The following is a 24,435-nucleotide window of genomic DNA, read 5'->3' on the forward strand; positions in this document are numbered from 1 at the left end:
AACAAAGCCCGGTTAGCTCAGTCGGTAGAGCGTTGGACTTTTAATCCAACGGTCAAGGGTTCAAGTCCCTTATCGGGCTGTTTATATTTGTTGTTCCATTTAAACTTAGCTTAACGTTAGAGGTTAGCGTTTTGAAACACGATCCCGAGCCCGGTTAGCTCAATCGGTAGAGCGTTGCACTTTTAATCCAACGGTCAAGGGTTCAAGACCCTTATCGGGATGTTGGTGTTTGTTTTTGCCTTTAAAGTTAAATCAACGTTACTTGATAGCGTTTTGAAGCACCAACAAAGCCCGGTTAGCGCAGTCGGTAGAGCGTTGGACTTTTAATCCAACGGTCAAGGGTTCAAGTCCCTTATCGGGCTGTTGGTATTTGTTGTTGCATTTAGAGTTAAATCAACGTTACTTGATAGCGTTTTGAAGCACCAACAAAGCCCGGTTAGCTCAGTCGGTAGAGCGTTGGACTTTTTATCCAACGGTCAAGGGTTAAAGTCCCTTTTCGGGCTGTTTATATTTGTTGTTGCATTGAAACTTAACTCAACGTTAGAGAATAGCGTTTTGAAGCACCAACAAAGCCCGGTTAGCTCAGTCGGTAGAGCGTTGTCATTTTAATCCAACGGACAAGGGATGTAATCCCTATCGGGCTGTTTATAATTGTTGTTCCATTTAAACATAACTCAACGTTAGAGGATAGCGTTTTGAAACACTATCCCGAGCCCGGTTAGCTCAGTCGGTAGAGCGTTGGACTTTTTATCCAACGGTCAAGGGTTTAAGTCCCTTTTCGGGCTGTTTATATTTGTTGTTGCATTGAAACTTAACTCAACGTTAGAGAATAGCGTTTTGAAGCACCAACAAAGCCCGGTTAGCTCAGTCGGTAGAGCGTTGGCCTTTTAATCCAACGGACAAGGGATGTAATCCCTATCGGGCTGTTTATAATTGTTGTTCCATTTAAACTTAACTCAACGTTAGAGGATAGCGTTTTGAAACACTATCCCGAGCCCGGTTAACTCAGTCGGTAGAGCGTTGGACTTTTAATCCAACGGTCAAGGGTTCAAGTCCCTTATCGGGCTGTTGGTATTTGTTGTTGCATTTAAACTTAACTCAACGTTAGAGGATAGTCCCTTATCGGGATGTTTATATTTTGTGTTGCATTTAAACTTAACTCAACGTTAGAAGATAGCGTTTTGAAACACGAGCCAGAGCCCGGTTAGCTCAGTCGGTAGACCGTTGGACTTTCAATCCAACGGTCAATGGTTCAAGTCCCTTATCGGGCTGTTTATATTTTTTGTTGCTTTTAAACTTAACTCAACGTTAGAGGATACCGTTATAAAAGAACAGCCCGAGCCCGGTTAGCTCAGTCGGTAGAGCGCTGGACTTTTAATCCAACGGTCAAGGGTTCAAGTCCCTATCGGGCTGTTTATATTTGTTGCTGCATTGAAACTTAACTCAACGTTAGAGAATAGCGTTTTGAAGCACCAACAAAGCCCGGTTAGCTCAGTCGGTAGAGCGTTGGCCTTTTAATTCAACGGACAAGGGATGTAATCCCTATCGGGCTGTTTATAATTGTTGTTCCATTTAAACTTAACTCAACGTTAGAGGAAAGCGTTTTTTTTCGTTTAGAGAACGATCTAACGTTGAGTTAAGTTTCAATGCATCAACAAATATAAACAGCCCGAAAAGGGACTTAAACCCTTGACCGTTGGATAAAAAGTCCAACGCTCTACCGACTGAGCTAACCGGGCTTTGTTGGTGCTTCAAAACGCTATCAAGTAACGTTCATTTAACTCTAAATGCAACAACAAATACCAACAGCCCGATAAGGGACTTGAACAATTGACCGTTGGATTAAAAGTCCAACGCTCTACCGACTGCGCTAACCGGGCTTTGTTGGTGCTTCAAAACGCTATCAAGTAACGTTGATTTAACTTTAAAGGCAAAAACAAATACCAACATCCCGATAAGGGTCTTGAACCCTTGACCGTTGGATTAAAAGTGCAACGCTCTACCGATTGAGCTAACCGGGCTCGGGATCGTGTTTCAAAACGTTAACCTCTAACGTTAAGCTAAGTTTAAATGGAACAACAAATATAAACAGCCCGATAAGGGACTTGAACCCTTGACCGTTGGATTAAAAGTCCAACGCTCTACCGACTGAGCTAACCGGGCTCGGGATAGTGTTTCAAAACGCTATCCTCTAACGTTGAGTTAAGTTTAAATGCAACAACAAATATAAACAGCCCGAAAAGGGACTTAAACCCTTGACCGTTGGATAAAAAGTCCAACGCTCTACCGACTGAGCTAACCGGGCTTTGTTGGTGCTTCAAAACGCTATTCTCTAACGTTGAGTTAAGTTTCAATGCATCAACAAATATAAACAGCCCGAAAAGGGACTTAAACCCTTGACCGTTGGATAAAAAGTCCAACGCTCTACCGACTGAGCTAACCGGGCTTTGTTGGTGCTTCAAAACGCTATCAAGTAACGTTCATTTAACTCTAAATGCAACAACAAATACCAACAGCCCGATAAGGGACTTGAACAATTGACCGTTGGATTAAAAGTCCAACGCTCTACCGACTGCGCTAACCGGGCTTTGTTGGTGCTTCAAAACGCTATCAAGTAACGTTGATTTAACTTTAAAGGCAAAAACAAATACCAACATCCCGATAAGGGTCTTGAACCCTTGACCGTTGGATTAAAAGTGCAACGCGCTACCGATTGAGCTAACCGGGCTCGGGATCGTGTTTCAAAACGCTAACCTCTAACGTTAAGCTAAGTTTAAATGGAACAACAAATATAAACAGCCCGATAAGGGACTTGAACCCTTGACCGTTGGATTAAAAGTCCAACGCTCTACCGACTGAGCTAACCGGGCTCGGGATAGTGTTTCAAAACGCTATCCTCTAACGTTGAGTTAAGTTTAAATGCAACAACAAATATAAACACCCCGAAAAGGGACTTGAACCCTTGACCGTTGGATAAAAAGTACAACGCTCTACCGACTGAGCTAACCGGGCTTTGTTGGTGCTTCAAAACGCTATCCTCTAACGTTGAGTTAAGTTTAAATGGAACAACAATTATAAACAGCCCGATAGGGATTACATCCCTTGTCCGTTGGATTAAAAGGCCAACGCTCTACCGACTGAGCTAACCGGGCTTTGTTGGTGCTTCAAAACGCTATTCTCTAACGTTGAGTTAAGTTTCAATGCAGCGACAAATATAAACAGCCCGATAAGGGACTTGAACCCTTGACCGTTGGATTAAAAGTCCAACGCTCTACCGACTGAGCTAACCGGGCTCGGGCTGTTCTTTTATAACGGTATCCTCTAACGTTGAGTTAAGTTTAAAAGCAATAAAAAATATAAACAGCCCGATAAGGGACTTGAACCATTGACCGTTGGATTAAAAGTCCAACGCTCTACCGACTGAGCTAACCGGGCTCTGCCTCGTGTTTCAAACCGCTATCCTCTAACGTTGAGTTAAGTTTAAATGCAACAAAAATTATAAACAGCCCGATAAGGGACTATCCTCTAACGCTGAGTTAAGTTTAAATGCAACAACAAATATAAACAACCAGATAAGGGACTTGAACCATTGACCGTTGGATTAAAAGTCCAACGCTCTACCGACTGAGCTAACCGGGCTCGGGATAGTGTTTCAAAACGCTATCCTCTAACGTTGAGTTAAGTTTAAATGGAACAACAATTATAAACAGCCCGATAGGGATTACATCCCTTGTCCGTTGGTTTAAAAGGCCAACGCTCTACCGACTGAGCTAACCGGGCTTTGTTGGTGCTTCAAAACGCTATCCAGTAACGTTGATTAAAGTTTAAATGCAACAACAAATACCAACAGCCCGATAAGGGATTTGAACCCTTGACCGTTGGATTAAAAGTCCAACGCTCTACCTACTGAGCTAACCGGGCTCGGGCTCTTCTTTTATAACGGTATCCTCTAACGTTGAGTTAAGTTTAAAAGCAACAAAAAATACCAACAGCCCGATAAGGGACTTGAACCCTTGACCGTTGGATTAAAAGTCCAACTCTCTACCGACTGCGCTAACCGGGCTTTGTTATCAAGTAACGCTATCAAGTAACGTTGATTTAACTTTAAAGGCAAAAACAAATACCAACATCCCGATAAGGGTCTTGAACCCTTGACCGTTGGATTAAAAGTCCAACGCTCTACCGACTGAGCTAACCGGGCTTTGTTGGTGCTTAAAAACGCTATCAAGTAACGTTGATTTAACTCTAAATGCAACAACAAATACCAACAGCCCGATAAGGGACTTGAACCCTTGACCGTTGGATTAAAAGTCCAACGCTCTACCGACTGCGCTAACCGGGCTTTTTTGGTGCTTCAAAACGCTATCAAGTAACGTTGATTTAACTTTAAAGGCAAAAACAAATACCAACATCCCGATAAGGGTCTTGAACCCTTGACCGTTGGATTAAAAGTCCAACGCTCTACCGATTGAGCTAACCGGGCTCGGGATCGTGTTTCAAAACGCTAACCTCTAACGTTAAGCTAAGTTTAAATGGAACAACAAATATAAACTGATAAGGGACTTGAACCCTTGACCGTTGGATTAAAAGTCCAACGCTCTACCGACTAACTAACCGGGCTCGGGATAGCGTTTCAAAACGCTATCCTCTAACGTTGAGTTAAGTTTAAATGGAACAACAATTATAAACAGCCCGATAGGGATTACATCCCTTGTCCGTTGGATTAAAAGGCCAACGCTCTACCGACTGAGCTAACCGGGCTTTGTTGGTGCTTCAAAACGCTATTCTCTAACGTTGAGTTAAGTTTCAATGCAACAACAAATATAAACAGCCCGATAAGGGACTTGAACCCTTGACCGTTGGATTAAAAGTCCAACGCTCTACCGACTGAGCTAACCGGGCTCGGGATAGTGTTTCAAAACGCTATCCTCTAACGTTGAGTTAAGTTTAAATGGAACAACAATGATAAACCCAACAAAGCCCGGTTAGCTCAGTCGGTAGAACGTTGGCCTTTTAATCCAACGGACAAGGGATGTAATCCCTATCGGGCTGTTTATAATTGTTGTTCCATTTAAACTTAACTCAACGTTAGAGGATAGCGTTTTGAAACACTATCCCGAGCCCGGTTAGCTCAGTCGGTAGAGCGTTGGACTTTTAATCCAACGGTCAAGGGTTCAAGTCCCTTATCGGGCTGTTGGAATTTGTTTTTGCATTTAAAGTTAAATCAACGTTACTTGATAGCGTTTTGAAGCACCAACAAAGCCCGGTTAGCTCAGTCGGTAAAGCGTTGGACTTTTAATCCAACGGTCAAGGGTTCAAGTCCCTTATCGGGCTGTTGGTATTTGTTGTTGCATTTAAAGTTAAATCAACGTTACTTGATAGCGTTTTGAAGCACCAACAAAGCCCGGTTAGCTCAGTCGGTAGAGCGTTGGACTTTTTATCCAGCGGTCAAGGGTTTAATTCCTTTTTCGGGCTGTTTATATTTGTTGTTGCATTGAAACTTAACTCAACGTTAGAGAATAGCGTTTTGAAGCACCAACAAAGCCCGGTTAGCTCAGTCGGTAGAGCGTTGGCCTTTTAATCCAACGGACAAGGGATGTAATCCCTAACGGGCTGTTTATAATTGTTGTTCCATTTAAACTTAACTCAACGTTAGAGGATAGCGTTTTGAAACACTATCCCGAGCCCGGTTAGCTCAGTCGGTAGAGCGTTGGACTTTTAATCCAACGGCCAAGGGTTCAAGTCCCTTATCGGGCTGTTGGTATTTGTTGTTGCATTTAAAGTTAAATCAACGTTACTTGATAGCGTTTTGAAGCACCAACAAAGCCCGGTTAGCTCAGTCGGTAGAGCGTTGGACTTTTTATCCAACGGTCAAGGGTTCAAGTTCCTTTTCGGGCTGTTTATATTTGTTGTTGCATTGAAACTTAACTCAACGTTAGAGAATAGCGTTTTGAAGCACCAACAAAGCCCGGTTAGCTCAGTCGGTAGAGCGTTGGCCTTTTAATCCAACGGACAAGGGTTCAAGTCCCTTATCGGGCTGTTGGTATTTGTTGTTGCATTTAAAGTTAAATCAACGTTACTTGATAGCGTTTTGAAGCACCAACAAAGCCCGGTTAGCTCAGTCGGTAGAGCGTTGGACTTTTTATCCAGCGGTCAAGGGTTTAATTCCTTTTTCGGGCTGTTTATATTTGTTGTTGCATTGAAACTTAACTCAACGTTAGAGAATAGCGTTTTGAAGCACCAACAAAGCCCGGTTAGCTCAGTCGGTAGAGCGTTGGCCTTTTAATCCAACGGACAAGGGATGTAATCCCTAACGGGCTGTTTATAATTGTTGTTCCATTTAAACTTAACTCAACGTTAGAGGATAGCGTTTTGAAACACTATCCCGAGCCCGGTTAGCTCAGTCGGTAGAGCGTTGGACTTTTAATCCAACGGCCAAGGGTTCAAGTCCCTTATCGGGCTGTTGGTATTTGTTGTTGCATTTAAAGTTAAATCAACGTTACTTGATAGCGTTTTGAAGCACCAACAAAGCCCGGTTAGCTCAGTCGGTAGAGCGTTGGACTTTTTATCCAACGGTCAAGGGTTCAAGTTCCTTTTCGGGCTGTTTATATTTGTTGTTGCATTGAAACTTAACTCAACGTTAGAGAATAGCGTTTTGAAGCACCAACAAAGCCCGGTTAGCTCAGTCGGTAGAGCGTTGGCCTTTTAATCCAACGGACAAGGGATGTAATCCCTAACGGGCTGTTTATAATTGTTGTTCCATTTAAACTTAACTCAACGTTAGAGGATAGCGTTTTGAAACACTATCCCGAGCCCGGTTAGCTCAGTCGGTAGAGCGTTGGACTTTTAATCCAACGGTCAAGGGTTCAAGTCCCTTATCGGGCTGTTGGTATTTGTTGTTGCATTTAAAGTTAAATCAACGTTACTTGATAGCGTTTTGAAGCACCAACAAAGCCCGGTTAGCTCAGTCGGTAGAGCGTTGGACTTTTTATCCAACGGTCAAGGGTTCAAGTTCCTTTTCGGGCTGTTTATATTTGTTGTTGCATTGAAACTTAACTCAACGTTAGAGAATAGCGTTTTGAAGCACCAACAAAGCCCGGTTAGCTCAGTCGGTAGAGCGTTGGCCTTTTAATCCAACGGACAAGGGATGTAATCCCTAACGGGCTGTTTATAATTGTTGTTCCATTTAAACTTAACTCAACGTTAGAGGATAGCGTTTTGAAACACTATCACGAGCCCGGTTAGCTCAGTCGGTAGAGCGTTGGACTTTTAATCCAACGGTCAAGGGTTCAAGTCCCTTATCGGGCTGTTGGTATTTGTTGTTGCATTTAAAGTTAAATCAACGTTACTTGATAGCGTTTTGAAGCACCAACAAAGCCCGGTTAGCTCAGTCGGTAGAGCGTTGGACTTTTAATCCAACGGTCAAGGGTTCAAGTCCCTTATCGGGCTGTTGGTATTTGTTGTTGCATTTAAAGTTAAATCAACGTTACTTGATAGCGTTTTGAAGCACCAACAAAGCCCGGTTAGCTCAGTCGGTAGAGCGTTGGACTTTTAATCCAACGGTCAAGGGTTCAAGTCCCTTATCGGTCTGTTTATATTTGTTGTTCCATTTAAACTTAGCTTAACGTTAGAGGTTAGCGTTTTGAAACACGATCCCGAGCCCGGTTAGCTCAATCGATAGAGCGTTGGACTTTTAATCCAACGGTCAAGGGTTCAAGACCCTTATCGGGATGTTGGTATTTGTTTTTGCCTTTAAAGTTAAATCAACGTTACTTGATAGCGTTTTGAAGCACCAACAAAGCCCGGTTAGCGCAGTCGGTAGAGCGTTGGACTTTTAATCCAACGGTCAAGGGTTCAAGTCCCTTATCGGGCTGTTGGTATTTGTTGTGGCATTTAGAGTTAAATCAACGTTACTTGATAGCGTTTTGAAGCACCAACAAAGCCCGGTTAGCTCAGTCGGTAGAGCGTTGGACTTTTTATCCAGCGGTCAAGGGTTTAAGTCCCTTTTCGGGCTGTTTATATTTGTTGTTGCATTGAAACTTAACTCAACGTTAGAGAATAGCGTTTTGAAGCACCAACAAAGCCCGGTTAGCTCAGTCGGTAGAGCGTTGGCCTTTTAATCCAACGGACAAGGGATGTAATCCCTAACGGGCTGTTTATAATTGTTGTTCCATTTAAAATTAACTCAACGTTAGAGGATAGCGTTTTGAAACACTATCCCGAGCCCGGTTAGCTCAGTCGGTAGAGCGTTGGACTTTTAATCCAACGGCCAAGGGTTCAAGTCCCTTATCGGGCTGTTGGTATTTGTTGTTGCATTTAAAGTTAAATCAACGTTACTTGATAGCGTTTTGAAGCACCAACAAAGCCCGGTTAGCTCAGTCGGTAGAGCGTTGGACTTTTTATCCAACGGTCAAGGGTTCAAGTCCTTTTCGGGCTGTTTATATTTGTTGTTGCATTGAAACTTAACTCAACGTTAGAGAATAGCGTTTTGAAGCACCAACAAAGCCCGGTTAGCTCAGTCGGTAGAGCGTTGGCCTTTTAATCCAACGGACAAGGGATGTAATCCCTAACGGGCTGTTTATAATTGTTGTTCCATTTAAACTTAACTCAACGTTAGAGGATAGCGTTTTGAAACACTATCCCGAGCCCGGTTAGCTCAGTCGGTAGAGCGTTGGACTTTTAATCCAACGGTCAAGTGTTCAAGTCCCTTATCGGGCTGTTGGTATTTGTTGTTGCATTTAAAGTTAAATCAAGTTACTTGATAGCGTTTTGAAGCACCAACAAAGCCCGGTTAGCTCAGTCGGTAGAGCGTTGGACTTTTAATCCAACGTTCAAGGGTTCAAGTCCCTTATCGGTCTGTTTATATTTGTTGTTCCATTTAAACTTAGCTTAACGTTAGAGGTTAGCGTTTTGAAACACGATCCCGAGCCCGGTTAGCTCAATCGGTAGAGCGTTGGACTTTTAATCCAACGGTCAAGGGTTCAAGACCCTTATCGGGATGTTGGTATTTGTTTTTGCCTTTAAAGTTAAATCAACGTTACTTGATAGCGTTTTGAAGCACCAACAAAGCCCGGTTAGCGCAGTCGGTAGAGCGTTGGACTTTTAATCCAACGGTCAAGGGTTCAAGTCCCTTATCGGGCTGTTGGTATTTGTTGTGGCATTTAGAGTTAAATCAACGTTACTTGATAGCGTTTTGAAGCACCAACAAAGCCCGGTTAGCTCAGTCGGTAGAGCGTTGGACTTTTTATCCAGCGGTCAAGGGTTTAAGTCCCTTTTCGGGCTGTTTATATTTGTTGTTGCATTGAAACTTAACTCAACGTTAGAGAATAGCGTTTTGAAGCACCAACAAAGCCCGGTTAGCTCAGTCGGTAGAGCGTTAGCCTTTTAATCCAACGGACAAGGGATGTAATCCCTATCGGGCTGTTTATATTTGTTGTTCCATTTAAACTTAACTCAACGTTAGAGGATAGCGTTTTGAAACACTATCCCGAGCCCGGTTAGCTCAGTCGGTAGAGCGTTGGACTTTTAATCCAACGGTCAAGGGTTCAAGTCCCTTATCGGGCTGTTTATATTTGTTGTTGCATTGAAACTTAACTCAACGTTAGAGGATAGCGTTTTGAAACACTATCCCGAGCCCGGTTAGCTCAGTCGGTAGAGCGTTGGACTTTTAATCCAACGGTCAAGGGTTCAAGTCCCTTATCGGGCTGTTTATATTTGTTGTTGCATTGAAACTTAACTCAACGTTAGAGAATAGCGTTTTGAAGCACCAACAAAGCCCGGTTAGCTCAGTTGGTAGAGCGTTGGCCTTTTAATCCAACGGACAAGGGTGTAATCCCTATCGGGCTGTTTATAATTGTTGTTCCATTTAAACTTAACTCAACGTTAGAGGATAGCGTTTTGAAACACTATCCCGAGCCCGGTTAGCTCAGTCGGTAGAGCGTTGGACTTTTAATCCAACGGTCAAGGGTTCAAGTCCCTTATCGGGCTGTTGGTATTTGTTGTTGCATTTAAAATTAAATCAACGTTACTTGATAGCGTTTTGAAGCACCAACAAAGCCCGGTTAGCTCAGTCGGTAGAGCGTTGGACTTTTTATCCAACGGTCAAGGGTTCAAGTTCCTTTTCGGGCTGTTTATATTTGTTGTTGCATTGAAACTTAACTCAACGTTAGAGAATAGCGTTTTGAAGCACCAACAAAGCCCGGTTAGCTTAGTCGGTAGAGCGTTGGCCTTTTAATCCAACGGACAAATGATGTAATCCCTAACGGGCTGTTTATAATTGTTGTTCCATTTAAACTTAACTCAACGTTAGAGGATAGCGTTTTGAAACACTACCCGAGCCCGGTTAGCTCAGTCGGTAGAGCGTTGGACTTTTAATCCAACGGTCAAGGGTTCAAGTCCCTTATCGGGCTGTTGGTATTTGTTGTTGCATTTAAAGTTAAATCAACGTTACTTGATAGCGTTTTGAAGCACCAACAAAGCCCGGTTAGCTCAGTCGGTAGAGCGTTGGACTTTTAATCCAACGGTCAAGGGTTCAAGTCCCTTATCGGTCTGTTTAAATTTGTTGTTCCATTTAAACTTAGCTTAACGTTAGAGGTTAGCGTTTTGAAACAGGATCCCGAGCCCGGTTAGCTCAATCGGTAGAGCGTTGGACTTTTAATCCAACGGTCAAGGGTTCAAGACCCTTATCGGGATGTTGGTATTTGTTTTTGCCTTTAAAGTTAAATCAACGTTACTTGATAGCGTTTTGAAGCACCAACAAAGCCCGGTTAGCTCAGTCGGTAGAGCGTTGGACTTTTTATCCAACGGTCAAGGGTTTAATTCCTTTTTCGGGCTGTTTATATTTGTTGTTGCATTGAAACTTAACTCAACGTTAGAGAATAGCGTTTTGAAGCACCAACAAAGCCCGGTTAGCGCAGTCGGTAGAGCGTTGGACTTTTAATCCAACGGTCAAGGGTTCAAGTCCCTTATCGGGCTGTTGGTATTTGTTGTGGCATTTAGAGTTAAATCAACGTTACTTGATAGCGTTTTGAAGCACCAACAAAGCCCGGTTAGCTCAGTCGGTAGAGCGTTGGACTTTTTATCCAGCGGTCAAGGGTTTAATTCCTTTTTCGGGCTGTTTATATTTGTTGTTGCATTGAAACTTAACTCAACGTTAGAGAATAGCGTTTTGAAGCACCAACAAAGCCCGGTTAGCTCAGTCGGTAGAGCGTTGGCCTTTTAATCCAACGGACAAGGGATGTAATCCCTAACGGGCTGTTTATAATTGTTGTTCCATTTAAACTTAACTCAACGTTAGAGGATAGCGTTTTGAAACACTATCCCGAGCCCGGTTAGCTCAGTCGGTAGAGCGTTGGACTTTTAATCCAACGGCCAAGGGTTCAAGTCCCTTATCGGGCTGTTGGTATTTGTTGTTGCATTTAAAGTTAAATCAACGTTACTTGATAGCGTTTTGAAGCACCAACAAAGCCCGGTTAGCTCAGTCGGTAGAGCGTTGGACTTTTTATCCAGCGGTCAAGGGTTTAATTCCTTTTTCGGGCTGTTTATATTTGTTGTTGCATTGAAACTTAACTCAACGTTAGAGAATAGCGTTTTGAAGCACCAACAAAGCCCGGTTAGCTCAGTCGGTAGAGCGTTGGCCTTTTAATCCAACGGACAAGGGATGTAATCCCTAACGGGCTGTTTATAATTGTTGTTCCATTTAAACTTAACTCAACGTTAGAGGATAGCGTTTTGAAACACTATCCCGAGCCCGGTTAGCTCAGTCGGTAGAGCGTTGGACTTTTAATCCAACGGTCAAGGGTTCAAGTCCCTTATCGGGCTGTTGGTATTTGTTGTTGCATTTAAAGTTAAATCAACGTTACTTGATAGCGTTTTGAAGCACCAACAAAGCCCGGTTAGCTCAGTCGGTAGAGCGTTGGACTTTTAATCCAACGGTCAAGGGTTCAAGTCCCTTATCGGCTGTTTATATTGTTGTTCCATTTAAACTTACTTAACGTTAGAGGTTAGCGTTTTGAAACACGATCCCGAGCCCGGTTAGCTCAATCGGTAGAGCGTTGGACTTTTAATCCAACGGTCAAGGGTTCAAGACCCTTATCGGGCTGTTGGTATTTGTTTTTGCCTTTAAAGTTAAATCAACGTTACTTGATAGCGTTTTGAAGCACCAACAAAGCCCGGTTAGCTCAGTCGGTAGAGCGTTGGACTTTTAATCCAACGGTCAAGGGTTCAAGTCCCTTATCGGGCTGTTGGTATTTGTTGTGGCATTTAGAGTTAAATCAACGTTACTTGATAGCGTTTTGAAGCACCAACAAAGCCCGGTTAGCTCAGTCGGTAGAGCGTTGGACTTTTTATCCACGGTCAAGGGTTTAAGTCCCTTTTCGGGCTGTTTATATTTGTTGTTGCATTGAAACTTAACTCAACGTTAGAGAATAGCGTTTTGAAGCACCAACAAAGCCCGGTTAGCTCAGTCGGTAGAGCGTTGGCCTTTTAATCCAACGGACAAGGGATGTAATCCCTAACGGGCTGTTTATAATTGTTGTTCCATTTAAAATTAACTCAACGTTAGAGGATAGCGTTTTGAAACACTATCCCGAGCCCGGTTAGCTCAGTCGGTAGAGCGTTGGACTTTTAATCCAACGGCCAAGGGTTCAAGTCCCTTATCGGGCTGTTGGTATTTGTTGTTGCATTTAAAGTTAAATCAACGTTACTTGATAGCGTTTTGAAGCACCAACAAAGCCCGGTTAGCTCAGTCGGTAGAGCGTTGGACTTTTTATCCAACGGTCAAGGGTTCAAGTTCCTTTCGGGCTGTTTATATTTGTTGTTGCATTGAAACTTAACTCAACGTTAGAGAATAGCGTTTTGAAGCACCAACAAAGCCCGGTTAGCTCAGTCGGTAGAGCGTTGGCCTTTTAATCCAACGGACAAGGGATGTAATCCCTAACGGGCTGTTTATATTGTTGTTCCATTTAAACTTAACTCAACGTTAGAGGATAGCGTTTTGAAACAGTATCCCGAGCCCGGTTAGCTCAGTCGGTAGAGCGTTGGACTTTTAATCCAACGGTCAAGTGTTCAAGTCCCTTATCGGGCTGTTGGTATTTGTTGTTGCATTTAAAGTTAAATCAACGTTACTTGATAGCGTTTTGAAGCACCAACAAAGCCCGGTTAGCTCAGTCGGTAGAGCGTTGGACTTTTAATCCAACGTTCAAGGGTTCAAGTCCCTTATCGGTCTGTTTATATTTGTTGTTCCATTTAAACTTAGCTTAACGTTAGAGCTTAGCGTTTTGAAACACGATCCCGAGCCCGGTTAGCTCAATCGGTAGAGCGTTGGACTTTTAATCCAACGGTCAAGGGTTCAAGACCCTTATCGGGATGTTGGTATTTGTTTTGCCTTTAAAGTTAAATCAACGTTACTTGATAGCGTTTTGAAGCACCAACAAAGCCCGGTTAGCTCAGTCGGTAGAGCGTTGGACTTTTAATCCAACGGTCAAGGGTTCAAGTCCCTTATCGGGCTGTTGGTATTTGTTGTGCATTTAGAGTTAAATCAACGTTACTTGATAGCGTTTTGAAGCACCAACAAAGCCCGGTTAGCTCAGTCGGTAGAGCGTTGGACTTTTTATCCACGGTCAAGGGTTTAAGTCCCTTTTCGGGCTGTTTATATTGTTGTTGCATTGAAACTTAACTCAACGTTAGAGAATAGCGTTTTGAAGCACCAACAAAGCCCGGTTAGCTCAGTCGGTAGAGCGTTGGCCTTTTAATCCAACGGACAAGGGATGTAATCCCTATCGGGCTGTTTATATTTGTTGTTCCATTTAAACTTAACTCAACGTTAGAGGATAGCGTTTTGAAACACTATCCCGAGCCCGGTTAGCTCAGTCGGTAGAGCGTTGGACTTTTAATCCAACGGTCAAGGGTTCAAGTCCCTTATCGGGCTGTTTATATTTGTTGTTGCATTAAACTTAACTCAACGTTAGAGGATAGCGTTTTGAAACACTATCCCGAGCCCGGTTAGCTCAGTCGGTAGAGCGTTGGACTTTTAATCCAACGGTCAAGTGTTCAAGTCCCTTATCGGGCTGTTTATATTTGTTGTTGCATTGAAACTTAACTCAACGTTAGAGAATAGCGTTTTGAAGCACCAACAAAGCCCGGTTAGCTCAGTTGGTAGAGCGTTGGCCTTTTAATCCAACGGACAAGGGTGTAATCCCTATCGGGCTGTTTATAATTGTTGTTCCATTTAAACTTAACTCAACGTTAGAGGATAGCGTTTTGAAACACTATCCCGAGCCCGGTTAGCTCAGTCGGTAGAGCGTTGGACTTTTAATCCAACGGTCAAGGGTTCAAGTCCCTTATCGGGCTGTTTATTTGTTGTTGCATTTAAAGTTAAATCAACGTTACTTGATAGCGTTTTGAAGCACCAACAAAGCCCGGTTAGCTCAGTCGGTAGAGCGTTGGACTTTTAATCCAACGGTCAAGGGTTCAAGTCCTTTCGGGCTGTTTATATTTGTTGTTGCATTGAAACTTAACTCAACGTTAGAGATAGCGTTTTGAAGCACCAACAAAGCCCGGTTAGCTCAGTCGGTAGAGCGTTGGCCTTTTAATCCAACGGACAAATGTAATCCCTATCGGGCTGTTTATAATTGTTGTTCCATTTAAACTTAACTCAACGTTAGAGGATAGCGTTTTGAAACACTACCCGAGCCCGGTTAGCTCAGTCGGTAGAGCGTTGGACTTTTAATCCAACGGTCAAGGGTTCAAGTCCCTTATCGGGCTGTTTATTTGTTGTTGCATTTAAATTAAATCAACGTTACTTGATAGCGTTTTGAAGCACCAACAAAGCCCGGTTAGCTCAGTCGGTAGAGCGTTGGACTTTTAATCCAACGGTCAAGGGTTCAAGTCCCTTATCGGCTGTTTAATTTGTTGTTCCATTTAAACTTACTTAACGTTAGAGGTTAGCGTTTTGAAACACGATCCCGAGCCCGGTTAGCTCAGTCGGTAGAGCGTTGGACTTTTAATCCAACGGTCAAGGGTTCAAGCCCTTATCGGGCTGTTGGTATTTGTTGTTGCCTTTAAAGTTAAATCAACGTTACTTGATAGCGTTTTGAAGCACCAACAAAGCCCGGTTAGCTCAGTCGGTAGAGCGTTGGACTTTTAATCCAACGGTCAAGGGTTAATCCCTTTCGGGCTGTTTATATTTGTTGTTGCATTTAAACTTAACTCAACGTTAGAGATAGCGTTTTGAAGCACCAACAAAGCCCGGTTAGCTCAGTCGGTAGAGCGTTGGACTTTTAATCCAACGGTCAAGGGTTCAAGTCCCTTATCGGCTGTTATTTGTTGCATTTAAGTTAAATCAACGTTACTTGATAGCGTTTTGAAGCACCAACAAAGCCCGGTTAGCTCAGTCGGTAGAGCGTTGGACTTTTATCCAACGGTCAAGGGTTAAGTCCCTTTTCGGGCTGTTATATTTGTTGTTGCATTAAACTTAACTCAACGTTAGAGATAGCGTTTTGAACACCAACAAAGCCCGGTTAGCTCAGTCGGTAGAGCGTTGGCCTTTTAATCCAACGGACAAGGGTGTAATCCCTTATCGGGCTGTTTATATTGTTGTTCATTTAAACTTAATCAACGTTAGAGGATAGCGTTTTGAAACACCCCGAGCCCGGTTAGCTCAGTCGGTAGAGCGTTGGACTTTTAATCCAACGGTCAAGGGTTCAAGTCCCTTATCGGGCTGTTGGTATTTGTTGTTGCATTTAAAGTTAAATCAACGTTGATAGCGTTTTGAAGCACCAACAAAGCCCGGTTAGCTCAGTCGGTAGAGCGTTGGACTTTTAATCCAACGGTCAAGGGTTCAAGTCCTTATCGGGCTGTTTATATTTGTTGTTGCATTTGAAACTTAATCAACGTTAGAGATAGCGTTTTGAAGCACAACAAAGCCCGGTTAGCTCAGTCGGTAGAGCGTTGGACTTTTAATCCAACGGACAAGGGTTAATCCCTCGGGCTGTTTATATTGTTGTTGCCATTTAAACTTAACTCAACGTTAGAGATAGCGTTTTGAAACACACCCAAAGCCCGGTTAGCTCAGTCGGTAGAGCGTTGGCCTTTTAATCCAACGGACAAGGGTTAATCCCTATCGGGCTGTTTATTTGTTGTTGCATTTAAAACTTAAACTCAACGTTAGGATAGCGTTTTGAAGCACCTACGAGCCCGGTTAGCTCAGTCGGTAGAGCGTTGGACTTTTAATCCAACGGTCAAGGGTTCAAGTCCCTTATCGGGCTGTTTATATTTGTTGTTGCATTTAAACTTAAATCAACGTTAGAGATAGCGTTTTGAAGCACCAACAAAGCCCGGTTAGCTCAGTCGGTAGAGCGTTGGCCTTTTAATCCAACGGACAAGGGATGTAATCCCTCGGGCTGTTTATAATTTGTTGTTCCATTTAAACTTAACTCAACGTTAGAGGATAGCGTTTTGAAACACACGAGCCCGGTTAGCTCAGTCGGTAGAGCGTTGGACTTTTAATCCAACGGTCAAGGGTTCAAGTCCCTTATCGGGCTGTTGGTATTTGTTGTTGCATTTAAAGTTAAATCAACGTTACTTGATAGCGTTTTGAAGCACCAACAAAGCCCGGTTAGCTCAGTCGGTAGAGCGTTGGACTTTTAATCCAACGGTCAAGGGTTCAAGTCCCTTATCGGCTGTTTATATTTGTTGTTCATTTAAACTTAACTTAACGTTAGAGGATAGCGTTTTGAAACACAACGAGCCCGGTTAGCTCAGTCGGTAGAGCGTTGGACTTTAATCCAACGGTCAAGGGTTCAAGACCCTTATCGGGCTGTTTATTTGTTTGTTCCATTTAAACTTAATCAACGTTAGATAGCGTTTTGAAACACCCGAGCCCGGTTAGCTCATCGGTAGAGCGTTGGACTTTTAATCCAACGGTCAAGGTTCAAGTCCCTTATCGGGCTGTTTATTTGTTGTTGCATTTAAACTTAATCAACGTTACTGATAGCGTTTTGAAGCACCAACGAGCCCGGTTAGCTCAGTCGGTAGAGCGTTGGACTTTTAATCCAACGGTCAAGGGTTCAAGTCCCTATCGGGCTGTTTATATTTGTTGTTGCATTGAAACTTAACTCAACGTTAGAGAATAGCGTTTTGAAGCACCAACAAAGCCCGGTTAGCTCAGTCGGTAGAGCGTTGGCCTTTTAATCCAACGGACAAGGGTTAAGTCCCTTATCGGGCTGTTATAATTTGTTGTTCCATTTAAACTTAACTCAACGTTAGAGATAGCGTTTTGAACACTATCCCGAGCCCGGTTAGCTCAGTCGGTAGAGCGTTGGACTTTTAATCCAACGGTCAAGGGTTCAAGTCCCTTATCGGGCTGTTGGTATTTGTTGTTGCATTTAAAGTTAAATCAACGTTACTTGATAGCGTTTTGAAGCACCAACAAAGCCCGGTTAGCTCAGTCGGTAGAGCGTTGGACTTTTAATCCAACGGTCAAGGGTTCAAGTCCTTATCGGGCTGTTATATTTGTTGTTGCATTTAAACTTAATCAACGTTAGAGATAGCGTTTTGAAGCACCAACAAAGCCCGGTTAGCTCAGTCGGTAGAGCGTTGGACTTTTAATCCAACGGTCAAGGATAATCCCTATCGGGCTGTTTATTAATTGTTGTTCCATTTAAACTTAACTCAACGTTAGAGATAGCGTTTTGAAACACAACGAGCCCGGTTAGCTCAGTCGGTAGAGCGTTGGACTTTTAATCCAACGGTCAAGGGTTCAAGTCCCTTATCGGGCTGTTTATTTGTTGTTGCATTTAAACTTAAATCAACGTTAGATAGCGTTTTGAAGCACCAACGAGCCCGGTTAGCTCAGTCGGTAGAGCGTTGGACTTTTAATCCAACGGTCAAGGGTTCAAGTCCCTTATCGGGCTGTTATATTTGTTGTTGCATTTAAAATCAACGTTAGATAGCGTTTTGACAGACCAACAAAGCCCGGTTAGCTCAGTCGGTAGAGCGTTGGACTTTTAATCCAACGGTCAAGGGTTCAAGTCCCTTATCGGGCTGTTTATTTGTTGTTGCTTTAAACTTAAATCAACGTTACTTGATAGCGTTTTGAAGCACCAACAAAGCCCGGTTAGCTCAGTCGGTAGAGCGTTGGACTTTTAATCCAACGGTCAAGGGTTCAAGTCCCTTATCGGGCTGTTTATTTGTTGTTGCATTTAACTTAAATCAACGTTAGATAGCGTTTTGAAGCACAACAAAGCCCGGTTAGCTCAGTCGGTAGAGCGTTGGACTTTTAATCCAACGGTCAAGGGTTAAGTCCCTATCGGGCTGTTTTATTTGTTGTTGCATTTAAACTTAACTCAACGTTAGAGATAGCGTTTTGAAGCACAACAAAGCCCGGTTAGCTCAGTCGGTAGAGCGTTGGACTTTTAATCCAACGGTCAAGGGTTAAGTCCCTTATCGGGCTGTTTATTTGTTGTTCCATTTAAACTTAACTCAACGTTAGAGGATAGCGTTTTGAAACACATCCCGAGCCCGGTTAGCTCAGTCGGTAGAGCGTTGGACTTTTAATCCAACGGTCAAGGGTTCAAGTCCCTTATCGGGCTGTTTATATTTGTTGTTGCATTTAAACTTAACTCAACGTTAGAGATAGCGTTTTGAACACACCCGAGCCCGGTTAGCTCAGTCGGTAGAGCGTTGGACTTTTAATCCAACGGTCAAGGGTTCAAGTCCCTTATCGGGCTGTTTATATTTGTTGTTGCATTTAAACTTAACTCAACGTTAGAGATAGCGTTTTGAAGCACCAACAAAGCCCGGTTAGCTCAGTCGGTAGAGCGTTGGACTTTTAATCCAACGGTCAAGGGTTAAGTCCCTATCGGGCTGTTTATTTGTTGTTGCATTTAAACTTAACTCAACGTTAGAGATAGCGTTTTGAAACACACCCGAGCCCGGTTAGCTCAGTCGGTAGAGCGTTGGACTTTTAATCCAACGGTCAAGGGTTCAAGTCCCTTATCGGGCTGTTTATTTGTTGTTGCATTTAAACTTAATCAACGTTAGATAGCGTTTTGAAGCACCAACAAAGCCCGGTTAGCTCAGTCGGTAGAGCGTTGGACTTTTAATCCAACGGTCAAGGGTTCAAGTCCCTTTATCGGGCTGTTTATATTTGTTGTTGCATTTAAACTTAACTCAACGTTAGAGATAGCGTTTTGAAGCACCAACAAAGCCCGGTTAGCTCAGTCGGTAGAGCGTTGGCCTTTTAATCCAACGGACAAGGGATGTAATCCCTATCGGGCTGTTTAATTTGTTGTTCCATTTAAACTTAACTCAACGTTAGAGGATAGCGTTTTGAAACACTATCCCGAGCCCGGTTAGCTCAGTCGGTAGAGCGTTGGACTTTTAATCCAACGGTCAAGGGTTCAAGTCCCTTATCGGGCTGTTGGTATTTGTTGTTGCATTTAAAGTTAAATCAACGTTACTTGATAGCGTTTTGAAGCACCAACAAAGCCCGGTTAGCTCAGTCGGTAGAGCGTTGGACTTTTAATCCAACGGTCAAGGGTTCAAGTCCCTTATCGGGCTGTTTATATTTGTTGTTCCATTTAAACTTAACTCAACGTTAGAGGATAGCGTTTTGAACACACCCGAGCCCGGTTAGCTCAGTCGGTAGAGCGTTGGACTTTTAATCCAACGGTCAAGGGTTCAACCCTTATCGGGCTGTTTATTTGTTTTGCTTTAAAGTTAAATCAACGTTACTTGATAGCGTTTTGAAGCACCAACAAAGCCCGGTTAGCTCAGTCGGTAGAGCGTTGGACTTTTAATCCAACGGTCAAGGGTTCAAGTCCCTTATCGGGCTGTTGGTATTTGTTGTTGCATTTAAGTTAAATCAACGTTACTTGATAGCGTTTTGAAGCACCAACAAAGCCCGGTTAGCTCAGTCGGTAGAGCGTTGGACTTTTATCCACGGTCAAGGGTTAAGTCCCTTTCGGGCTGTTTATATTTGTTGTTGCATTAAACTTAACTCAACGTTAGAGAATAGCGTTTTGAAGCACCAACAAAGCCCGGTTAGCTCAGTCGGTAGAGCGTTGGCCTTTTAATCCAACGGACAAGGGATGTAATCCCTATCGGGCTGTTTATAATTGTTGTTCCATTTAAACTTAACTCAACGTTAGAGGATAGCGTTTTGAAACACACCCGAGCCCGGTTAGCTCAGTCGGTAGAGCGTTGGACTTTTAATCCAACGGTCAAGGGTTCAAGTCCCTTATCGGGCTGTTTATATTTGTTGTTGCATTAAACTTAACTCAACGTTAGAGATAGCGTTTTGAAGCACCAACAAAGCCCGGTTAGCTCAGTCGGTAGAGCGTTGGCCTTTTAATCCAACGGACAAGGGTCAATCCCTTATCGGGCTGTTTATAATTGTTGTTCCATTTAAACTTAACTCAACGTTAGAGGATAGCGTTTTGAAACACTACGAGCCCGGTTAGCTCAGTCGGTAGAGCGTTGGACTTTTAATCCAACGGTCAAGGGTTCAAGTCCCTTATCGGGCTGTTTATTTGTTGTTGCATTTAAAGTTAATCAACGTTAATAGCGTTTTGAAGCACAACAAAGCCCGGTTAGCTCAGTCGGTAGAGCGTTGGACTTTTAATCCAACGGTCAAGGGTTCAAGTCCCTTATCGGGCTGTTTATATTTGTTGTTGCATTTAAACTTAACTTAACGTTAGGATAGCGTTTTGAAAGACCCGAGCCCGGTTAGCTCAGTCGGTAGAGCGTTGGACTTTTAATCCAACGGTCAAGGGTTCAAGTCCCTTATCGGGCTGTTTATTTGTTTTTGCCTTTAAGTTAAATCAACGTTACTTGATAGCGTTTTGAAGCACCAACAAAGCCCGGTTAGCTCAGTCGGTAGAGCGTTGGACTTTTAATCCAACGGTCAAGGGTTAAGTCCCTTATCGGGCTGTTTATATTGTTGTTGCATTAAACTTAACTCAACGTTAGAGATAGCGTTTTGAAGCACCAACAAAGCCCGGTTAGCTCAGTCGGTAGAGCGTTGGCCTTTTAATCCAACGGACAAGGGTGTAATCCCTATCGGGCTGTTTATAATTGTTGTTCCATTTAAACTTAACTCAACGTTAGAGGATAGCGTTTTGAAACACTACCCGAGCCCGGTTAGCTCAGTCGGTAGAGCGTTGGACTTTTAATCCAACGGTCAAGGGTTCAAGTCCCTTATCGGGCTGTTTATATTTGTTGTTGCATTTAAACTTAACTCAACGTTAGAGATAGCGTTTTGAAGCACCAACAAAGCCCGGTTAGCTCAGTCGGTAGAGCGTTGGACTTTTAATCCAACGGTCAAGGGTTAATCCCTATCGGGCTGTTTATATTGTTGTTCCATTTAAACTTAACTCAACGTTAGAGGATAGCGTTTGAAGAACACGAGCCCGGTTAGCTCAGTCGGTAGAGCGTTGGACTTTTAATCCAACGGTCAAGGGTTCAAGTCCCTTATCGGGCTGTTTATATTTGTTGTTCCATTTAAACTTAACTCAACGTTAGAGGATAGCGTTTTGAAACACATCCCGAGCCCGGTTAGCTCAGTCGGTAGAGCGTTGGACTTTTAATCCAACGGTCAAGGGTTCAAGTCCCTTATCGGGCTGTTGGTATTTGTTGTTGCATTTAAAGTTAAATCAACGTTACTTGATAGCGTTTTGAAGCACCAACAAAGCCCGGTTAGCTCAGTCGGTAGAGCGTTGGACTTTTAATCCAACGGTCAAGGGTTCAAGTCCCTTATCGGGCTGTTTATTTGTTGTTGCATTTAATTAAATCAACGTTACTTGATAGCGTTTTGAAGCACCAACAAAGCCCGGTTAGCTCAGTCGGTAGAGCGTTGGACTTTTAATCCAACGGTCAAGGGTTAAGTCCCTCGGGCTGTTTATTTGTTGTTGCATTAAACTTAACTCAACGTTAGAGATAGCGTTTTGAAGCACCAACAAAGCCCGGTTAGCTCAGTCGGTAGAGCGTTGGACTTTTAATCCAACGGTCAAGGGATTAATCCCTTCGGGCTGTTTATAATTGTTGTTCCATTTAAACTTAACTCAACGTTAGAGATAGCGTTTTGAAACACAACGAGCCCGGTTAGCTCAGTCGGTAGAGCGTTGGACTTTTAATCCAACGGTCAAGGGTTCAAGTCCCTTATCGGGCTGTTATTTGTTGTTGCATTTAAAGTTAAATCAACGTTACTTGATAGCGTTTTGAAGCACCAACAAAGCCCGGTTAGCTCAGTCGGTAGAGCGTTGGACTTTTAATCCAACGGTCAAGGGTTCAAGTTCCTTTTCGGGCTGTTTATATTTGTTGTTGCATTTAAACTTAACTCAACGTTAGAGATAGCGTTTTGAAGCACCAACAAAGCCCGGTTAGCTCAGTCGGTAGAGCGTTGGCCTTTTAATCCAACGGACAAGGGATGTAATCCCTATCGGGCTGTTTATAATTGTTGTTCCATTTAAACTTAACTCAACGTTAGAGGATAGCGTTTTGAAACACTATCCCGAGCCCGGTTAGCTCAGTCGGTAGAGCGTTGGACTTTTAATCCAACGGTCAAGGGTTCAAGTCCCTTATCGGGCTGTTTATATTTGTTGTTGCATTAAACTTAACTCAACGTTAGAGATAGCGTTTTGAAGCACCAACAAAGCCCGGTTAGCTCAGTCGGTAGAGCGTTGGACTTTTAATCCAACGGACAAGGGTTAATCCCTATCGGGCTGTTTATAATTTGTTGTTCCATTTAAACTTAACTCAACGTTAGAGATAGTTTGAACAGCCCGAGCCCGGTTAGCTCAGTCGGTAGAGCGTTGGACTTTTAATCCAACGGTCAAGGGTTCAAGTCCCTTATCGGGCTGTTTATATTTGTTGTTCCATTTAAACTTCTAACGTTAGATAGCGTTTTGAAACACATCCCGAGCCCGGTTAGCTCAGTCGGTAGAGCGTTGGACTTTTAATCCAACGGTCAAGGGTTCAACCTTATCGGGCTGTTGGTATTTGTTGTTGCATTTAAACTTAAATCAACGTTACTTGATAGCGTTTTGAAGCACCAACAAAGCCCGGTTAGCTCAGTCGGTAGAGCGTTGGACTTTTAATCCAACGGTCAAGGGTTCAAGTCCCTTATCGGGCTGTTTATATTTGTTGTTGCATTTAAGTTAAATCAACGTTAGATAGCGTTTTGAAGCACCAACAAAGCCCGGTTAGCTCAGTCGGTAGAGCGTTGGACTTTTAATCCAACGGTCAAGGGTTAAGTCCCTTTATCGGGCTGTTTATATTTGTTGTTGCATTTAAACTTAACTCAACGTTAGAGATAGCGTTTTGAAGCACCAACAAAGCCCGGTTAGCTCAGTCGGTAGAGCGTTGGACTTTTAATCCAACGGTCAAGGGTTAATCCCTTATCGGGCTGTTTATAATTGTTGTTGCATTTAAACTTAACTCAACGTTAGGATAGCGTTTTGAAACAACGAGCCCGGTTAGCTCAGTCGGTAGAGCGTTGGACTTTTAATCCAACGGTCAAGGGTTCAAGTCCCTTATCGGGCTGTTTATATTTGTTGTTGCATTAAACTTAACTCAACGTTAGAGATAGCGTTTTGAAGCACCAACAAAGCCCGGTTAGCTCAGTCGGTAGAGCGTTGGACTTTTAATCCAACGGACAAGGGATGTAATCCCTTATCGGGCTGTTTATATTGTTGTTCCATTTAAACTTAACTCAACGTTAGAGGATAGCGTTTTGAAACACTATCCGAGCCCGGTTAGCTCAGTCGGTAGAGCGTTGGACTTTTAATCCAACGGTCAAGGGTTCAAGTCCCTTATCGGGCTGTTGGTATTTGTTGTTGCATTTAAAGTTAAATCAACGTTACTTGATAGCGTTTTGAAGCACCAACAAAGCCCGGTTAGCTCAGTCGGTAGAGCGTTGGACTTTTAATCCAACGGTCAAGGGTTCAAGTCCCTTTTCGGGCTGTTTATATTTGTTGTTGCATTTAAACTTAACTCAACGTTAGAGATAGCGTTTTGAAGCACCAACAAAGCCCGGTTAGCTCAGTCGGTAGAGCGTTGGCCTTTTAATCCAACGGACAAGGGATGTAATCCCTAACGGGCTGTTTATAATTGTTGTTCCATTTAAACTTAACTCAACGTTAGGATAGCGTTTTGAAACACCAACGAGCCCGGTTAGCTCAGTCGGTAGAGCGTTGGACTTTTAATCCAACGGTCAAGGTTCAAGTCCCTTATCGGGCTGTTGGTATTTGTTGTTGCATTTAAAGTTAAATCAACGTTACTTGATAGCGTTTTGAAGCACCAACAAAGCCCGGTTAGCTCAGTCGGTAGAGCGTTGGACTTTTAATCCAACGGTCAAGGGTTCAAGTCCCTTATCGGCTGTTTATATTTGTTGTTCCATTTAAACTTAACTTAACGTTAGAGGTTAGCGTTTTGAAA

The 24,435-nt window shown here is 43.1% G+C and overlaps 52 non-coding genes across 52 annotated transcripts; 48 read left to right on the top strand and 4 right to left on the bottom strand.

Annotated features, from left to right (window-relative positions):
- Positions 1-6: 6 nt before the first annotated feature.
- On the top strand, positions 7-79 carry Trnak-uuu (transfer RNA lysine (anticodon UUU)). The gene has a single exon. It is a non-coding gene; the product is annotated as a tRNA-Lys (tRNA).
- A 2,011-nt stretch (positions 80-2,090) lies between these two features.
- Positions 2,091-2,163, bottom strand: Trnak-uuu (transfer RNA lysine (anticodon UUU)). Its single transcript has one exon. It is a non-coding gene; the product is annotated as a tRNA-Lys (tRNA).
- Positions 2,164-2,797: 634 nt separating this feature from the next.
- On the bottom strand, positions 2,798-2,870 carry Trnak-uuu (transfer RNA lysine (anticodon UUU)). The gene has a single exon. It is a non-coding gene; the product is annotated as a tRNA-Lys (tRNA).
- Positions 2,871-3,220: 350 nt separating this feature from the next.
- On the bottom strand, positions 3,221-3,293 carry Trnak-uuu (transfer RNA lysine (anticodon UUU)). Its single transcript has one exon. It is a non-coding gene; the product is annotated as a tRNA-Lys (tRNA).
- Positions 3,294-4,829: 1,536 nt separating this feature from the next.
- On the bottom strand, positions 4,830-4,902 carry Trnak-uuu (transfer RNA lysine (anticodon UUU)). The gene has a single exon. It is a non-coding gene; the product is annotated as a tRNA-Lys (tRNA).
- A 218-nt stretch (positions 4,903-5,120) lies between these two features.
- On the top strand, positions 5,121-5,193 carry Trnak-uuu (transfer RNA lysine (anticodon UUU)). The gene has a single exon. It is a non-coding gene; the product is annotated as a tRNA-Lys (tRNA).
- Positions 5,194-5,684: 491 nt separating this feature from the next.
- On the top strand, positions 5,685-5,757 carry Trnak-uuu (transfer RNA lysine (anticodon UUU)). Its single transcript has one exon. It is a non-coding gene; the product is annotated as a tRNA-Lys (tRNA).
- A 632-nt stretch (positions 5,758-6,389) lies between these two features.
- On the top strand, positions 6,390-6,462 carry Trnak-uuu (transfer RNA lysine (anticodon UUU)). Its single transcript has one exon. It is a non-coding gene; the product is annotated as a tRNA-Lys (tRNA).
- Positions 6,463-6,812: 350 nt separating this feature from the next.
- Positions 6,813-6,885, top strand: Trnak-uuu (transfer RNA lysine (anticodon UUU)). The gene has a single exon. It is a non-coding gene; the product is annotated as a tRNA-Lys (tRNA).
- A 350-nt stretch (positions 6,886-7,235) lies between these two features.
- On the top strand, positions 7,236-7,308 carry Trnak-uuu (transfer RNA lysine (anticodon UUU)). The gene has a single exon. It is a non-coding gene; the product is annotated as a tRNA-Lys (tRNA).
- A 68-nt stretch (positions 7,309-7,376) lies between these two features.
- On the top strand, positions 7,377-7,449 carry Trnak-uuu (transfer RNA lysine (anticodon UUU)). Its single transcript has one exon. It is a non-coding gene; the product is annotated as a tRNA-Lys (tRNA).
- A 774-nt stretch (positions 7,450-8,223) lies between these two features.
- Trnak-uuu (transfer RNA lysine (anticodon UUU)) lies at positions 8,224-8,296 on the top strand. The gene has a single exon. It is a non-coding gene; the product is annotated as a tRNA-Lys (tRNA).
- Positions 8,297-9,491: 1,195 nt separating this feature from the next.
- On the top strand, positions 9,492-9,564 carry Trnak-uuu (transfer RNA lysine (anticodon UUU)). Its single transcript has one exon. It is a non-coding gene; the product is annotated as a tRNA-Lys (tRNA).
- A 69-nt stretch (positions 9,565-9,633) lies between these two features.
- Positions 9,634-9,706, top strand: Trnak-uuu (transfer RNA lysine (anticodon UUU)). The gene has a single exon. It is a non-coding gene; the product is annotated as a tRNA-Lys (tRNA).
- Positions 9,707-9,914: 208 nt separating this feature from the next.
- Positions 9,915-9,987, top strand: Trnak-uuu (transfer RNA lysine (anticodon UUU)). The gene has a single exon. It is a non-coding gene; the product is annotated as a tRNA-Lys (tRNA).
- Positions 9,988-10,336: 349 nt separating this feature from the next.
- On the top strand, positions 10,337-10,409 carry Trnak-uuu (transfer RNA lysine (anticodon UUU)). Its single transcript has one exon. It is a non-coding gene; the product is annotated as a tRNA-Lys (tRNA).
- Positions 10,410-11,324: 915 nt separating this feature from the next.
- On the top strand, positions 11,325-11,397 carry Trnak-uuu (transfer RNA lysine (anticodon UUU)). Its single transcript has one exon. It is a non-coding gene; the product is annotated as a tRNA-Lys (tRNA).
- A 350-nt stretch (positions 11,398-11,747) lies between these two features.
- On the top strand, positions 11,748-11,820 carry Trnak-uuu (transfer RNA lysine (anticodon UUU)). The gene has a single exon. It is a non-coding gene; the product is annotated as a tRNA-Lys (tRNA).
- Positions 11,821-12,168: 348 nt separating this feature from the next.
- On the top strand, positions 12,169-12,241 carry Trnak-uuu (transfer RNA lysine (anticodon UUU)). The gene has a single exon. It is a non-coding gene; the product is annotated as a tRNA-Lys (tRNA).
- A 349-nt stretch (positions 12,242-12,590) lies between these two features.
- Positions 12,591-12,663, top strand: Trnak-uuu (transfer RNA lysine (anticodon UUU)). Its single transcript has one exon. It is a non-coding gene; the product is annotated as a tRNA-Lys (tRNA).
- Positions 12,664-13,434: 771 nt separating this feature from the next.
- On the top strand, positions 13,435-13,507 carry Trnak-uuu (transfer RNA lysine (anticodon UUU)). The gene has a single exon. It is a non-coding gene; the product is annotated as a tRNA-Lys (tRNA).
- A 347-nt stretch (positions 13,508-13,854) lies between these two features.
- On the top strand, positions 13,855-13,927 carry Trnak-uuu (transfer RNA lysine (anticodon UUU)). The gene has a single exon. It is a non-coding gene; the product is annotated as a tRNA-Lys (tRNA).
- A 349-nt stretch (positions 13,928-14,276) lies between these two features.
- On the top strand, positions 14,277-14,349 carry Trnak-uuu (transfer RNA lysine (anticodon UUU)). Its single transcript has one exon. It is a non-coding gene; the product is annotated as a tRNA-Lys (tRNA).
- A 341-nt stretch (positions 14,350-14,690) lies between these two features.
- Positions 14,691-14,763, top strand: Trnak-uuu (transfer RNA lysine (anticodon UUU)). Its single transcript has one exon. It is a non-coding gene; the product is annotated as a tRNA-Lys (tRNA).
- An 884-nt stretch (positions 14,764-15,647) lies between these two features.
- On the top strand, positions 15,648-15,720 carry Trnak-uuu (transfer RNA lysine (anticodon UUU)). Its single transcript has one exon. It is a non-coding gene; the product is annotated as a tRNA-Lys (tRNA).
- Positions 15,721-16,192: 472 nt separating this feature from the next.
- Positions 16,193-16,265, top strand: Trnak-uuu (transfer RNA lysine (anticodon UUU)). The gene has a single exon. It is a non-coding gene; the product is annotated as a tRNA-Lys (tRNA).
- Positions 16,266-16,468: 203 nt separating this feature from the next.
- On the top strand, positions 16,469-16,541 carry Trnak-uuu (transfer RNA lysine (anticodon UUU)). Its single transcript has one exon. It is a non-coding gene; the product is annotated as a tRNA-Lys (tRNA).
- Positions 16,542-17,291: 750 nt separating this feature from the next.
- On the top strand, positions 17,292-17,364 carry Trnak-uuu (transfer RNA lysine (anticodon UUU)). The gene has a single exon. It is a non-coding gene; the product is annotated as a tRNA-Lys (tRNA).
- A 340-nt stretch (positions 17,365-17,704) lies between these two features.
- Positions 17,705-17,777, top strand: Trnak-uuu (transfer RNA lysine (anticodon UUU)). Its single transcript has one exon. It is a non-coding gene; the product is annotated as a tRNA-Lys (tRNA).
- Positions 17,778-17,839: 62 nt separating this feature from the next.
- Trnak-uuu (transfer RNA lysine (anticodon UUU)) lies at positions 17,840-17,912 on the top strand. The gene has a single exon. It is a non-coding gene; the product is annotated as a tRNA-Lys (tRNA).
- Positions 17,913-17,971: 59 nt separating this feature from the next.
- Positions 17,972-18,044, top strand: Trnak-uuu (transfer RNA lysine (anticodon UUU)). Its single transcript has one exon. It is a non-coding gene; the product is annotated as a tRNA-Lys (tRNA).
- Positions 18,045-18,109: 65 nt separating this feature from the next.
- Positions 18,110-18,182, top strand: Trnak-uuu (transfer RNA lysine (anticodon UUU)). Its single transcript has one exon. It is a non-coding gene; the product is annotated as a tRNA-Lys (tRNA).
- A 335-nt stretch (positions 18,183-18,517) lies between these two features.
- On the top strand, positions 18,518-18,590 carry Trnak-uuu (transfer RNA lysine (anticodon UUU)). Its single transcript has one exon. It is a non-coding gene; the product is annotated as a tRNA-Lys (tRNA).
- Positions 18,591-18,655: 65 nt separating this feature from the next.
- Trnak-uuu (transfer RNA lysine (anticodon UUU)) lies at positions 18,656-18,728 on the top strand. The gene has a single exon. It is a non-coding gene; the product is annotated as a tRNA-Lys (tRNA).
- A 202-nt stretch (positions 18,729-18,930) lies between these two features.
- Positions 18,931-19,003, top strand: Trnak-uuu (transfer RNA lysine (anticodon UUU)). Its single transcript has one exon. It is a non-coding gene; the product is annotated as a tRNA-Lys (tRNA).
- A 343-nt stretch (positions 19,004-19,346) lies between these two features.
- On the top strand, positions 19,347-19,419 carry Trnak-uuu (transfer RNA lysine (anticodon UUU)). Its single transcript has one exon. It is a non-coding gene; the product is annotated as a tRNA-Lys (tRNA).
- Positions 19,420-19,487: 68 nt separating this feature from the next.
- On the top strand, positions 19,488-19,560 carry Trnak-uuu (transfer RNA lysine (anticodon UUU)). The gene has a single exon. It is a non-coding gene; the product is annotated as a tRNA-Lys (tRNA).
- A 201-nt stretch (positions 19,561-19,761) lies between these two features.
- On the top strand, positions 19,762-19,834 carry Trnak-uuu (transfer RNA lysine (anticodon UUU)). Its single transcript has one exon. It is a non-coding gene; the product is annotated as a tRNA-Lys (tRNA).
- A 342-nt stretch (positions 19,835-20,176) lies between these two features.
- On the top strand, positions 20,177-20,249 carry Trnak-uuu (transfer RNA lysine (anticodon UUU)). Its single transcript has one exon. It is a non-coding gene; the product is annotated as a tRNA-Lys (tRNA).
- A 203-nt stretch (positions 20,250-20,452) lies between these two features.
- On the top strand, positions 20,453-20,525 carry Trnak-uuu (transfer RNA lysine (anticodon UUU)). Its single transcript has one exon. It is a non-coding gene; the product is annotated as a tRNA-Lys (tRNA).
- Positions 20,526-20,585: 60 nt separating this feature from the next.
- On the top strand, positions 20,586-20,658 carry Trnak-uuu (transfer RNA lysine (anticodon UUU)). Its single transcript has one exon. It is a non-coding gene; the product is annotated as a tRNA-Lys (tRNA).
- Positions 20,659-20,721: 63 nt separating this feature from the next.
- Trnak-uuu (transfer RNA lysine (anticodon UUU)) lies at positions 20,722-20,794 on the top strand. Its single transcript has one exon. It is a non-coding gene; the product is annotated as a tRNA-Lys (tRNA).
- Positions 20,795-21,135: 341 nt separating this feature from the next.
- Positions 21,136-21,208, top strand: Trnak-uuu (transfer RNA lysine (anticodon UUU)). Its single transcript has one exon. It is a non-coding gene; the product is annotated as a tRNA-Lys (tRNA).
- A 200-nt stretch (positions 21,209-21,408) lies between these two features.
- Positions 21,409-21,481, top strand: Trnak-uuu (transfer RNA lysine (anticodon UUU)). The gene has a single exon. It is a non-coding gene; the product is annotated as a tRNA-Lys (tRNA).
- Positions 21,482-21,549: 68 nt separating this feature from the next.
- Trnak-uuu (transfer RNA lysine (anticodon UUU)) lies at positions 21,550-21,622 on the top strand. Its single transcript has one exon. It is a non-coding gene; the product is annotated as a tRNA-Lys (tRNA).
- A 68-nt stretch (positions 21,623-21,690) lies between these two features.
- Positions 21,691-21,763, top strand: Trnak-uuu (transfer RNA lysine (anticodon UUU)). Its single transcript has one exon. It is a non-coding gene; the product is annotated as a tRNA-Lys (tRNA).
- A 332-nt stretch (positions 21,764-22,095) lies between these two features.
- On the top strand, positions 22,096-22,168 carry Trnak-uuu (transfer RNA lysine (anticodon UUU)). The gene has a single exon. It is a non-coding gene; the product is annotated as a tRNA-Lys (tRNA).
- A 346-nt stretch (positions 22,169-22,514) lies between these two features.
- Trnak-uuu (transfer RNA lysine (anticodon UUU)) lies at positions 22,515-22,587 on the top strand. Its single transcript has one exon. It is a non-coding gene; the product is annotated as a tRNA-Lys (tRNA).
- Positions 22,588-22,785: 198 nt separating this feature from the next.
- Positions 22,786-22,858, top strand: Trnak-uuu (transfer RNA lysine (anticodon UUU)). Its single transcript has one exon. It is a non-coding gene; the product is annotated as a tRNA-Lys (tRNA).
- Positions 22,859-23,058: 200 nt separating this feature from the next.
- On the top strand, positions 23,059-23,131 carry Trnak-uuu (transfer RNA lysine (anticodon UUU)). The gene has a single exon. It is a non-coding gene; the product is annotated as a tRNA-Lys (tRNA).
- Positions 23,132-23,468: 337 nt separating this feature from the next.
- Trnak-uuu (transfer RNA lysine (anticodon UUU)) lies at positions 23,469-23,541 on the top strand. The gene has a single exon. It is a non-coding gene; the product is annotated as a tRNA-Lys (tRNA).
- A 206-nt stretch (positions 23,542-23,747) lies between these two features.
- Trnak-uuu (transfer RNA lysine (anticodon UUU)) lies at positions 23,748-23,820 on the top strand. Its single transcript has one exon. It is a non-coding gene; the product is annotated as a tRNA-Lys (tRNA).
- The last annotated feature ends 615 nt before the right edge of the window (positions 23,821-24,435 follow it).

Source organism: Ciona robusta, unplaced genomic scaffold, assembly GCF_009617815.1.
Source record: "Ciona robusta unplaced genomic scaffold, ASM961781v2 AP042744.1".
NCBI classification, from domain to species: Eukaryota; Metazoa; Chordata; class Ascidiacea; order Phlebobranchia; family Cionidae; genus Ciona; species Ciona robusta.